Genomic DNA, 12,529 nt, shown 5'->3' with positions numbered 1-12,529 from the left:
TTGGACTGCTTTGAAAACGATGTCGCGGGTGAAAATGTATTGGTGGCTGTCTGCGGGTTTTGGGGCTATTTCTAACTTGCACCGCGGTCGCCATGGCATTTTTCTTAAATATACACATATATTTGTGTGTGACCTGCTGCTGACTGTCAGGCACGCTGTTCCTCAGTAGCCCATTCCAGCAGGCCATTGGGAAACACAAGCACTTCTTATCTCGAAATCGCCTCGCTATTCATGTTGAATAAATTAGTCTGTTAATTTTAGCTAAGAAAGCTGCTAAATCGTTCAGTTTACATCTTGTCAAGTCTACTGAATACTATCTGAAATGAGATGTAGGCCTATCAGGGGCTGTAGGCTACCTACCTTTTATCTAAGCAAACGATGGCAAAATTGAATGACAATCATAAACCCGGATTTTTGTTAGTAGCCTATGCCTATTCAAATTACAAGTCAATCTCTGAAAAGGGCCATTTTATAACGATTTTTAGTCTGAACATCTGGCACATAATAACAGCACAATTGCCAAGTGTTCATCTAAGTGTTTCTTGCTCAGAGATTGAGATCCACTGCCCAACTTTCATCACTCAAACTCTTCTGTCAGATTTACTATAGTTATGCACATGTGCAAAGGGGATTTATTTACAATTATAAACCTGGTTCGAGCCTTGAATACTGATTGGCTGAAAGCCTTGGTATATTTAAGAATTAAAGCCCGAGGGGGGTGTGATATATGGACAATATACCACGGCTAAGGTCTGTTCTTATGCTCGACGCAAAGCGGAGTGCCTGGATACAGCCCTTAGTTGTGGTATATTGGTCATATATCCCAAATCCCCGAGGTGCCTTATTGCTAATATAAACTGGTTACCAACCTACTTAGAGCAGTAAAAATGCATGTTTTGTCCTACCCGTGTTATACGGTCTGATATACTACGGCTGTCAGCCAATCAGCATTCAGGTTTCGAACCACCCAGTTTATAACAGACCATATACCACAGGTATGACAAAACACACCTTTTTACTGTTCTAATTACGTTGGTAACCAGTATATAATAGCAATAAGGCACCCCCAGGGGCTTGTGGAAGAAATCCCTATCCCATTGAAGTTAAGAAAATATTAAAAGGTTACGGTGAGGGTTAGGTAAGGGTTAATGGTTAAGGTAGGGGGTTAAAAGGGATACTTCGAGATTCTGGAAATGAAGCTGTTTATCTACTTCCCCAGAGTCAGATGAACTCATGGATACCATCCAGTATGAAGGAAGTTAGAGGTACTTTCACGATCCAATGCTAACTAGCGTTAGCGCAATGTATGCAGGTCTATATTATCTACTATTATGCTAGCTGATACCGTACACTTCCAGTCATTGCGCTAACGCTAATTAGCAATTGCGCTAACTCTTGGTGTTTTGTATTTGATTAGGAATCCCCATTAGCTGTTTCAAAAGCAGCGGTTACTCTTCCTGGGGTCCAACACAAAACATGAACCATGACATAATACAGAACGTTAATAAACAAGAACAGCTCAAGGACAATACGATGTACATTTTTTTAAAGGCACATGTAGCCTACATATCAATACATATCAAGGAGAGGCCTTGTGCCTTGAAGTGTTGCTTTCTCTGTTTTTTTAAACCAGGTTTGCTGTTCATTTGAGCAATATGAGATGGAACGGAGTTCCATGCAATAAGGGCTCACTATAATACTGTACGCTTTCTTGAATTTGTTCTGGATTTGGGGACTGTGAAAAGACCCCTGGTGGCATGTCTGGTGGGGTAAGTGTGTGTGTCAGAGCTGTGTGTAAGCAAACAATTTGGGATTTCCAGAACATTAATGTTTCTTATCAAAAAAAAGAACAAGTTATTCAAGCAGTCTCTCCACAAGTCTTAGCCAAGAGAGACTGGCAGCATAGTATTTATGTAATCTCTCTGATTACAATGAAGAGCAAGACGTGCAGCTCTGTTCTGGGCCAGCTGCAACTTAACTAGGTCTTTCCTTGCAGCACTGGACTACACGACTGGACAATAATCAAGATGAGATAAAACTAGAGCCTGCAGGACTTGACTACACGACTGGACAATAATAAAGATTAGATAATACTAGAGCCTGCAGGCTTCCTTTTTGGAGAGTGGTGTCAAAAAAGCAGCGCATCTATTTTTCCCCATCAAGATTTACATGCTAAAATCGCCACTGCATTTAAAGTACACCAACATTTTTCCCCATCATTCTTTATGTCGTTGATCTTGGCTTCATAATACAGTTTCTTGTTCTTCTTGTTGAGTTTAGTCACATCATTTCTCAGTTTGCAGTAAGTCAGCCAATCAGATGTGCAGCCGGACTTATTAGCCACTCCTTTTGCCCTCATCTCTTTCAACCATACAGTTGTTCAATTCCTCATCAATCCATGGAGCCTTTACAGTTCGAACAGTCAGTTTCTTAACAGGTTCATGTTTATCAATAACTGGAAGAAGCAATTTCATGAGTTCATCAAGTGCAGCGTCTGGATGCTCCTCATTAATCACATCAGACCAACAAATATTTTATATGTTTAGTGAGTCCGCCAGATCAGAGGCAGTAGGGATGACCAGGGATGATCTCTGTTTAGTGAGTCCTCCAGTTCAGAGGCAGTAGGGATGACCAGGGATGTTCTCTGTTTAGTGAGTCATCCAGATCAGAGACAGTAGGGATGACCAGGGATGTTCTCTGTTTAGTGAGTCCTCCAGATCAGAGGCAGTAGGGATGACCAGGGATGTTCTCTGTTTAGCGAGTCCTCCAGATCAGAGGCAGTAGGGATGACCAGGGATGTTCTCTGTTTAGCGAGTCCTCCAGATCAGAGGCAGTAGGGATGACCAGGGATGTTCTCTGTTTAGCGAGTCCTCCAGATCAGAGGCAGTAGGGATGACCAGGGATGTTCTGTTTAGCGAGTCCTCCAGATCAGAGGTAGTAGGGATGACCAGGGATGTTGTCTGTTTAGCGAGTCCTCCAGATCAGAGGCAGTAGGGATGACCAGGGATGTTCTCTGTTTAGTGAGTCCTCCAGATCAGAGGCAGTAGGGATGACCAGGGATGTTCTCTGTTTAGTGAGTCCTCCAGATCAGAGGCTAGTATGGATGACCAGGGATGTTCTCTGTTTAGTGAGTCCTCCAGATCAGAGGCAGTAGGGATGACCAGGGATGTTCTCTCGATAAGTGCGTGAATTGGACCATTTTCCTGTCAAAATGTAACGAGTACTTTTGGGTCTCGTTTGTGTGTCAAGAAAAATGTATGGAGTAAAAAGTATATTATTTTCTTTAGGAATGTAGTGAAGTAAAGGTAAAAGTTGGTAAAAACATAAATAGTAAAGTAAATAACAGATACCCCCCCAAAAAAACAACTGAAGTAGTACTTTACACCACTGATATTCAGGTCCCCAAAATGTAAGACCTCTCTGTTTCCAGAACATACTATAAGGGGGACCCAGACACGGGAGGCAGATGGTTTGAGTCTTGATATCTATTAAACAATCCAAAAGGGGGAGGCAAGAGAATGGTCGTGGACAGGTCAAAGGTCAAAACCAGTTCAGAGACCAGGAGGTACAGAGTGACAGGCAGGCTCGAGGTCAGGGCAGGCAGACTGGTCAGGCAGGCAGGTACGGAGTCCAGAAAACAGGTCAGGGTCAAAATTAGGAGGACTAACAAAAGAGAATAGAAGCAGGAGTACGGGAAAAACACTGGTTGACTTGAAAAACATACAAGACGAACTGGCACAGAGAGACAGGAAACACAGGGATAAATACACCGGGGATAATAAGTGGAGGGGGTGGAGACAATCACAAGGACAGGTGAAACAGATCAGGGTGTTACACATACACTATCAAGAATTTCACACATATTATTTAGATACTGACTGTTAGCACTTGGTGGCCTATAGCAACACCCCAAAGAAAGGCTTTAGATGAAGTGCCAAGTGAACCTGCAAACACCACACTTTAATAACACTTAAGATCTTCTCTAAGCATTACAGGGATATATACAACACCTCCCCTAAAAACATTACAGGGATATGGCTCTGAATATATACAACACCTCCCATATTGACATTACAGGGATATGGCTCTGAATATATACAACACCTCCCATATTGACATTACAGGGATATGGCTCTGAATATATACAACACCTCCCATATTGACATTACAGGGATATGGCTCTGAATATATACAACACCTCCCATATAAACATTACAGGGATATGACTGAATATATACAACACCTCCCATATAAACATTACAGGGATATGGCTCTGAATATATACAACACCTCCCATATTGACATTACAGGGATATGGCTCTGAATATATACAACACCTCCCCTATAAACATTACAGGGATATGGCTCTGAATATATACAACACCTCCCATATTGACATTACAGGGATATGGCTCTGAATATATACAACACCTCCCATATAAACATTACAGGGATATGACTGAATATATACAACAACACCTCCCATATAAACATTACAGGGATATGACTGAATATATACAGCAACACCTCCCCTATAAACATTACAGGGATATGGCTCTGAATATATACAACAACACCTCCCCTATAAACATTACAGGGATATGACTCTGAATATATACAACACCTCCCCTATAAACATTACAGGGATATGACTGAATATATACAGCAACACCTCCCCTATAAACATTACAGGGATATGGCTCTGACTATATACAGTAACACCTCCCCTATAAACATTACAGGGATATGACTCTGAATATATACAACACCTCCCCTATAAACATTACAGGGATATGACTCGGAATATATACAACAACACCTCCTCTATTAACATTACAGGGATATGACTCTGAATATATACAACACCTCCCCTATAAACATTACAGGGATATGGCTCTGAATATATACAACACCTCCCCTATAAACATTACAGGGATATGGCTCTGAATATATACAACACCTCCCCTATAAACATTACAGGGATATGACTGAATATATACAGCAACACCTCCCCTATAAACATTACAGGGATATGGCTCTGACTATGTACAGTAACACCTCCCCTATAAACATTACAGGGATATGGCTCTGAATATATACAACACCTCCCCTATAAACATTACAGGGATATGACTGAATATATACAGCAACACCTCCCCTATAAACATTACAGGGATATGGCTCTGAATATATACAACACCTCCCCTATAAACATTACAGGGATATGGCTCTGAATATATACAACACCTCCCCTATAAACATTACAGGGATATGGCTCTGAATATATACAACAACACCTCCTCTATTAACATTACAGGGATATGGCTCTGAATATATACAACACCTCCCCTATAAACATTAGAGGGATATGACTCGGAATATATACAACAACACCTCCTCTATTAACATTACAGGGATATGGCTCTGAATATATACAACACCTCCCCTATAAACATTACAGGGATATGGCTCTGAATATATACAACACCTCCCCTATAAACATTACAGGGATATGGCTCTGAATATATACAACACCTCCCCTATAAACATTACAGGGATATGGCTCTGAATATATACAACACCTCCCCTATAAACATTACAGGGATATGACTCTGAATATATACAACACCTCCCCTATAAACATTACAGGGATATGGCTCTGAATATATACAACACCTCCTCTATTAACATTACAGGGATATGGCTCTGAATATATACAGCAACACCTCCCCTATAAACATTACAGGGATATGGCTCTGAATATATACAACACCTCCCCCATAAGCATTCCTGTCTCTTCTATAGATGTTATATCATTGTATTGCTACTGCTGTATCATCAAATGAATTATCCAAGTGAGTCTCAGAAATGGCTCATATATGAATGTTATCTGATGTTAGCAAGTTATTGATTTCATGAACCTTATTTCTAAGGCTACATGTATTAATATGGTCTGTTTTCGGTCATTTCCTGGGTAGCTGATCAGAGAGAGACATAATATGGAAAAGAACCAACAAAGCAAGAGAAACAAAATATTAATTCAGCAGGCCATTCATCAATTGGTGTATGTGTGTGCTGTAGGGTTGAAGCAACGACCCCACAGGCTTGGCTCTCTCATCCCTTCCGGGAGGGAGGGTGGACAATGAGCCTGTCATAGCGGATGTAAGCAATGTCCCCACGCACTCTGGCAGCTTTCATGACTGGGATCAGTTATTTCCTCTAGTTAGAAACTTCCTTAAAACTACACACAACATAACAAATGTATCCACGAGTCTGACTCTGGGGATGTAGACAAAAAAAAAAGCTTAATTTCTAAAAATCCCGATTCCCGAAGTAACCCTTTATTAAGGTTCGGGGTTTTTAGGTATGAACTTCCCAAACATCCCAGATAGCACTGACCATAGGGGAAAGTACGGCAGCCTAATGGTGTCTTGGACATAGAAAGGAACAACAAGGAAGACAATTACCGGGTTTCAGCCGCAGAATTTCAACACGTTCAAACCTTTTTCTTTTCAAATTAAATCATTGAAGCAAGCAAGCCAGTACCGCCTTGTGATAGTAGGTAAGAAACAGCAGCAAAATGTGCTTGTCAGTAAACTCGACCTTCTCTAAACAAAGCAGAAATGGATGTTAGTCAAGCTAAGCTAAAATAGCTGCGAATCGGGAAGAGGAAAAGTGAATAATCTACCTAACAGTAACGTTAGCTACTGACCACGCCTTTGTTATGGAAAGGAAATTGTTGAATTCAATGCGGATTGGAGTATTTTGTGTGCCCCCCCCCACATCTAGCTTTGGGGCTAATATAGCTCGTTTGTTATATACCATGCATTAATGCTAGATACTAGCTAGACAGGAGGAGGGACGACTGGTGAATTTCTCGACCAGACGCTTTTTTTGGCGTATTGTCTCCGATCGCAATGTACATTCCACCTTGTGACAAAACAAATAAATAAAAGGCAGTACCATCTAACCCTGCACTTATACACTATCCCCCCCAAAAAAACCCGATCCCAGTGGCTCCCTGGGCGAACCCCGCCTTCGGTTCTGCACTACCTGTCATTTCTATTCAGACATTTTGGAACAACACAAATAAATAATCATAACATTTAACACTATATAAAAAAATATGTATACAAAAATAAGACTCGTAAATATCAAAAAGAAGTAGCAAAGACAAATAGGAACAAATTTGTGTTGATTTGGCACTCGAGCGTCAGTACATTACCCATCCCCCAACACTGTCAACCAAGAGGCAAGACTAAACCAATTCACCGTGGTGCTGTGTAGACTCGTTTTATATTATTCTTAACGATTTCACACAAACCAGGAAAAAAAGGTCAACAATATGTCTGTGAAACTATATATTCACAGTATTATGACTGAAGTGTGGTTTATTTGGTAGCATTTCATAGTGTGACTGATTTGACTAATTGCATTAGTACTGTACAAAGTTAGAGGCGTGCTATTTGATAGATTCCCCCTACCCTGGGCTTCCAGTGGGGAGACCTGAGGTCAACCTACCCCCTCCCCATCTCGTACTTCTGAGTGAGAGACCTTCCCAGGCAGTAGCCTCCCTAGCTCACAAACTAGAATCAGGGCGCCCACTCCGACAAGGTTAATTGACCCACAGTCCCAAACGGTGACAAGATATCATTGATGTGACAAGGCAAATGAACAATAGAAAACCGATCGCGCAAAATATCACCATTCCGATTTTATTTTTGTTGTTGTTGTGCGGTTGTTCTGTTTCGCCCCCCTGACAAGATGCCACGCTGGGTGGCTGCCCATGTCACCTATGCCTAAATCCACCACTTTCCAATCCCACTACTCGGACCTAAACGATCCTACACCAGGCCATGGGCCTGGGAGGATGGAACCCCCTTCTCTCATAACCTACTGTAGATCTTCTGGACAGAAATCTCCCAATATTTCTCTGCTACTGCAACTACCACATATCTTGTGTGATTTCCACCTTTCTAAAACTCATCCTCTCTGGCTGTCTCTTCAGGCCTACTCAATGGCGGGGCCTCCCAGTCAACTCACTCATACATGGGCTGTCCTCTACTCTCTTCAATGCCTCAGCATAGGACATTTTCTGCCCCAGCTGCATGGGGGACCCCCACAGTTGACACAGTGCTTTCTCAATCCCAACTGTACACCCCTTCTGATTATACCCGCCTGCATGTTTCTCACATCGTGGGAATCTCATTTCTACACACAGCTGCAACATGTAAGAGTCCTTGGCACCTAAAGCACTGAAGCGGGTTCGGAACATAGGCCCTCACAGAATGGCAAATATAACCTAACCGGGACCTTATCAGGAAGAAACTCCGTTCCAAAGCTCAACAAGACAGACAGGGTATTCTCAGACTCGCCACCGGGTCTACGTCTCACAGTGGGCGTCACAGAAACGAGGAATATTCATTTTGATTTGATCCACCTTTACACTCAACGCTGCTCCACTGACCCCTTTTAGCACCGTAGGCTGAGCCCCAAGCAGCGCGACTCGAAGCGCCCGATACAACAAAAAACATAAACGATTCCACTTCTCTAAACTTTCACAGATGCGAAACCATTCCCAGTTTGTCCTTTACCCAGCCTGACACAATGTATGGGTCAATGGGTCGGCCAAAAAGCAGGAATCCAGTCTTTCCAAAAAATCTTACTCCAACCGGTCCAAAATCTTCTCTGGTAGGATTCTCAGGGCGTTGGAAGTCTCCATTACACCTGTTGCCACAAATAGACCCAGTTTATCCTGGAATGGCTCTACCTCAAATTACACCTGTCGCCACAAATAGACCCAGTTTATCCTGGAATGGCTCTACCTCAGAGCGCTCACTACTGCCGTCTGACACCATTTCCAGATTCTCAAGAGAGCATGAAGACCTGTAAGTCATTACTTGGTTTTGTAATGAGGAGAACGATGTACTGTATAGTCTTCCCGCGTATCATGCATGGCAATTCAAAATGAAGATGTCAGATGGTACAGATGCTCTAGTCTCTACTCCAAAATTAAACACATTCAGTTGGCCTACAATTATTAGTGATTTGGTATTGGATTTTGAATAGCCTCGTAATAATTAGAACATTTGAAATGTTCCCTAATAGGCCTACAACATTACCTCTAGCTACAGAATGTGTCACCACCATGCGGTTCCACCTCGTCACCTCTCTTCTTCATTCCTTTCTCCAGCACGCGGGCTGTCAACAGTTGAAATGAAATATATGTTTTTTGTTGTTGTTGCGAACATGTTACTATTGATGTTCCTGAACAGATTTAACTTGACTTCCCAAATTAAACCAAATGGTTAGCCGCAGGAAACAGGGTTGGCTCAGAGCCCATGGCATACAGAGTTTGTGCAGAATATCAGCTGTTACGCTGCAGAAAGAGGCCGCATGCTTCTCAAACAGTGGTTGAGGTGTGGAGTGAACTAACCGGAGGAGCTTACCCACAGGGGTGAACTAACCGGAGGAGCTTACCCACAGGAGTGAACTAACCGGAGGAGCTTACCAGCAGGAGTGAACTAACCGGAGGAGCTTACCCACAGGGGTGAACTAACCGGAGGAGCTTACCCACAGGGGTGAACTAACCGGAGGAGCTTACCAGCAGGAGTGAACTAACCGGAGGAGCTTACCCACAGGGGTGAACTAACCGGAGGAGCTTACCCACAGGAGCTTACCCACAGGGGTGAACTAACCGGAGGAGCTTACCCACAGGGGTGAAATAACCGCAGGAGCTTACCAGCAGGAGTGAACTAACCGGAGGAGCTTACCAGCAGGGGTGAACTAACCGGAGGAGCTTACCAGCAGGGGTGAAATAACCGCAGGAGCTTACCAGCAGGAGTGAACTAACCGGAGGAGCTTACCAGCAGGAGTGAACTAACCGCAGGAGCTTACCCACAGGAGTTAACTAACCGGAGGAGCTTACCCACAGGAGCTTACCCACAGGAGTTAACTAACCGGAGGAGCTTACCCACAGGAGCTTACCCACAGGAGCTTACCCACAGGGGTGAACTAACCGCAGGAGCTTACCCACAGGAGTTAACTAACCGGAGGAGCTTACCCACAGGAGTGAAAAATAACATTCCAATTCATATGGATTACATGTATTCCCCCCCCCCCCACTGTCCCAGTTCCTGCCCATTTTTATAATGGACCATTTCTAAATTGAAACTAATTTGATATATTAGTAAAGACAAGATTACATTCGGGCATAGTCTGATGGGGTGAAAATGTTATCACTTGATGAGAGAACAGCGTGTGCTGCCTGAGGCAAGGAACAAGCTGTTTTTCAACTTTCTCAAGTCACAAATAGCCCATAGTCACATCATGAAGCCCATATATGTTTGGATTTCTAAATCTAGCATATAGGACCTGTTTCAAATAATCACTTTGATGCTCAACATAGCCATTTCGTTCTGTTTGTGACGCTTGATGCCCTGCAAGTCCCGCCTCTCCCATCTCCTCATTGGATTTAGGAGCATATACCCACGTGGGTGATTGAAAGATGAACTGAGGTCCATACTCCAGTCCAGTTGGTGGTGGTAAAGCACCTTAAAGTTGGTTGCCAAACGCCATATAAAGACCACAGAAGAAGAAGCCTGAAGGAGGAGAGATGACTAGAAACAAATTCAGTTTGCCCATTTCTCTGTGGATTAATTGACGGAGTAGAGGACCTTGGTTATTTCAGGTAAAATAACTACCCAATGTTTATCCCAGGACAAATTAGCTAGCAACAGCAAGCTAACGAGCTAAATTGCAATAAATGTTTCATGTGTTTCGACATGTCCCCAAATTAATATAGTTTGTTCAGAGTTCGTTTTGATATTTCATCCTGCGTGTCCTGATCGCGCCTAGTGTGGATGGACAAAATCATCATGCTCGTGCCTGATCTAGTCAGCATGTTAGTTGTTACTTTTTTCAATCTAAATGTTCAACCCCGATTGGAGCCAATGTCTTAAATAGTTGAACATGTTATTACTACAACCTCGTGAAATTGGCAAACTGACACGTTTTAATTTTAGTCAAAAACAACTTTTTATATCGAAGGAGTGCCTTTTTTTATTATGACGTCCTGCCGTGCTTCCTCTCCGGTCGGTGCCGTGCTTCCTCTCCGGTCGGTGCCGTGCTTCCTCTCCGGTCGGTGCCGTGCTTCCTCTCCGGTCGGTGCCGTGCATCCTCTCCGGGTCGGTGCCGTGCTTCCTCTCCGGGTCGGTGCCGTGCTTCCTCTCCGGGTCGGTGCCGTGCATCCTCTCCGGGTCGGTGCCGTGCATCCTCTCCGGTCGGTGCCGTGCTTCCTCTCCGGTCGGTGCCGTGCTTCCTCTCCGGTCGGTGCCGTGCTTCCTCTCCGGTCGGTGCCGTGCATCCTCTCCGGTCGGTGCCGTACATCCTCTCCGGTCGGTGCCGTGCTTCCTCTCCGGTCGGTGCCGTGCTTCCTCTCCGGTCGGTGCCGTGCATCCTCTCCGGTCGGTGCCGTGCTTCCTCTCCGGGTCGGTGCCGTGTTTCCTCTCCGGAAACTATCCGGTATGTTTGCAAGAACCCTACCCTAAACCTTAAAGGGATACTTCAGGATCTTGGCAATTAAGCCCTTTATCTACAAGCCCTTTATCGACAGTGTCCCACCGCCAGCTCGGGGATTCGATCCATTAACCTTTCGGTTACTGGCCCAACGCTCTAACCACTAAGCTACCTGCCGCCCCAAAAACACCATTATATGGTTCTGTTATTATATTGTTCTGTTATTATATGGTTCTGTTATTATATGGTTCTGTTTATTATATGGTTCTGTTATTATATGCTGTGGTTCTGTTATTATATGGTTCTGTTTATTATATGGTTCTGTTATTATATGCTGTGGTTCTGTTATTATATGGTTCTGTTTATTATATGCTGTGGTTCTGTTATTATATGGTTCTGTTATTATATGGTTCTGTTTATTATATGGTTCTGTTATTATATGGTTCTGTTTATTATATGGTTCTGTTATTATATGCTGTGGTTCTGTTTATTATATGGTTCTGTTATTATATGCTGTGGTTCTGTTATTATATGCTGTGGTTCTGTTATTATATGCTGTGGTTCTGTTATTATATGCTGTGGTTCTGTTATTATATGGTTCTGTTATTATATGGTTCTGTTATTATATGCTGTGGTTCTGTTATTATATGCTGTGGTTCTGTTATTATATGCTGTGGTTCTGTTATTATGTGGTTCTGTTATTATATGGTTCTGTTATTATATGGTTCTGTTATTATATGGTTCTGTTATTATATGCTGTGGTTCTGTTATTATATGGTTCTGTTTATTATATGGTTCTGTTATTATATGCTGTGGTTCTGTTATTATATGGTTCTGTTTATTATATGCTGTGGTTCTGTTATTATATGGTTCTGTTTATTATATGGTTCTGTTATTATATGCTGTGGTTCTGTTATTATATGGTTCTGTTTATTATATGCTGTGGTTCTGTTATTATATGGTTCTGTTTATTATATGGTTCTGTTTATTATATAGTTCTGTTATTATATGG

At 42.7% G+C, this 12,529-nt stretch overlaps 1 protein-coding gene across 2 annotated transcripts in view; it reads left to right on the top strand.

The window, feature by feature from the left end:
- Positions 1–6,214: 6,214 nt before the first annotated feature.
- Positions 6,215–12,529, top strand: part of psen1 (presenilin 1) — a 40,565-nt gene continuing 34,250 nt past the window's right edge. Inside the window, exon 1 of one of the 2 annotated variants that reach the window (XM_042330363.1) lies at positions 6,215–6,558. The gene's annotated coding sequence lies outside the window, so the exon portion shown is untranslated. Of the gene's footprint in view, positions 6,563–12,529 lie in introns of both variants that reach the window. The other variant, XM_042330362.1, reaches the window with a different exon arrangement.

Source organism: Oncorhynchus tshawytscha, linkage group LG11 (assembly GCF_018296145.1).
Source record: "Oncorhynchus tshawytscha isolate Ot180627B linkage group LG11, Otsh_v2.0, whole genome shotgun sequence".
Taxonomy (NCBI): domain Eukaryota; kingdom Metazoa; phylum Chordata; class Actinopteri; order Salmoniformes; family Salmonidae; genus Oncorhynchus; species Oncorhynchus tshawytscha.
This window is presented reverse-complemented; position numbering and strand designations above follow the sequence as displayed.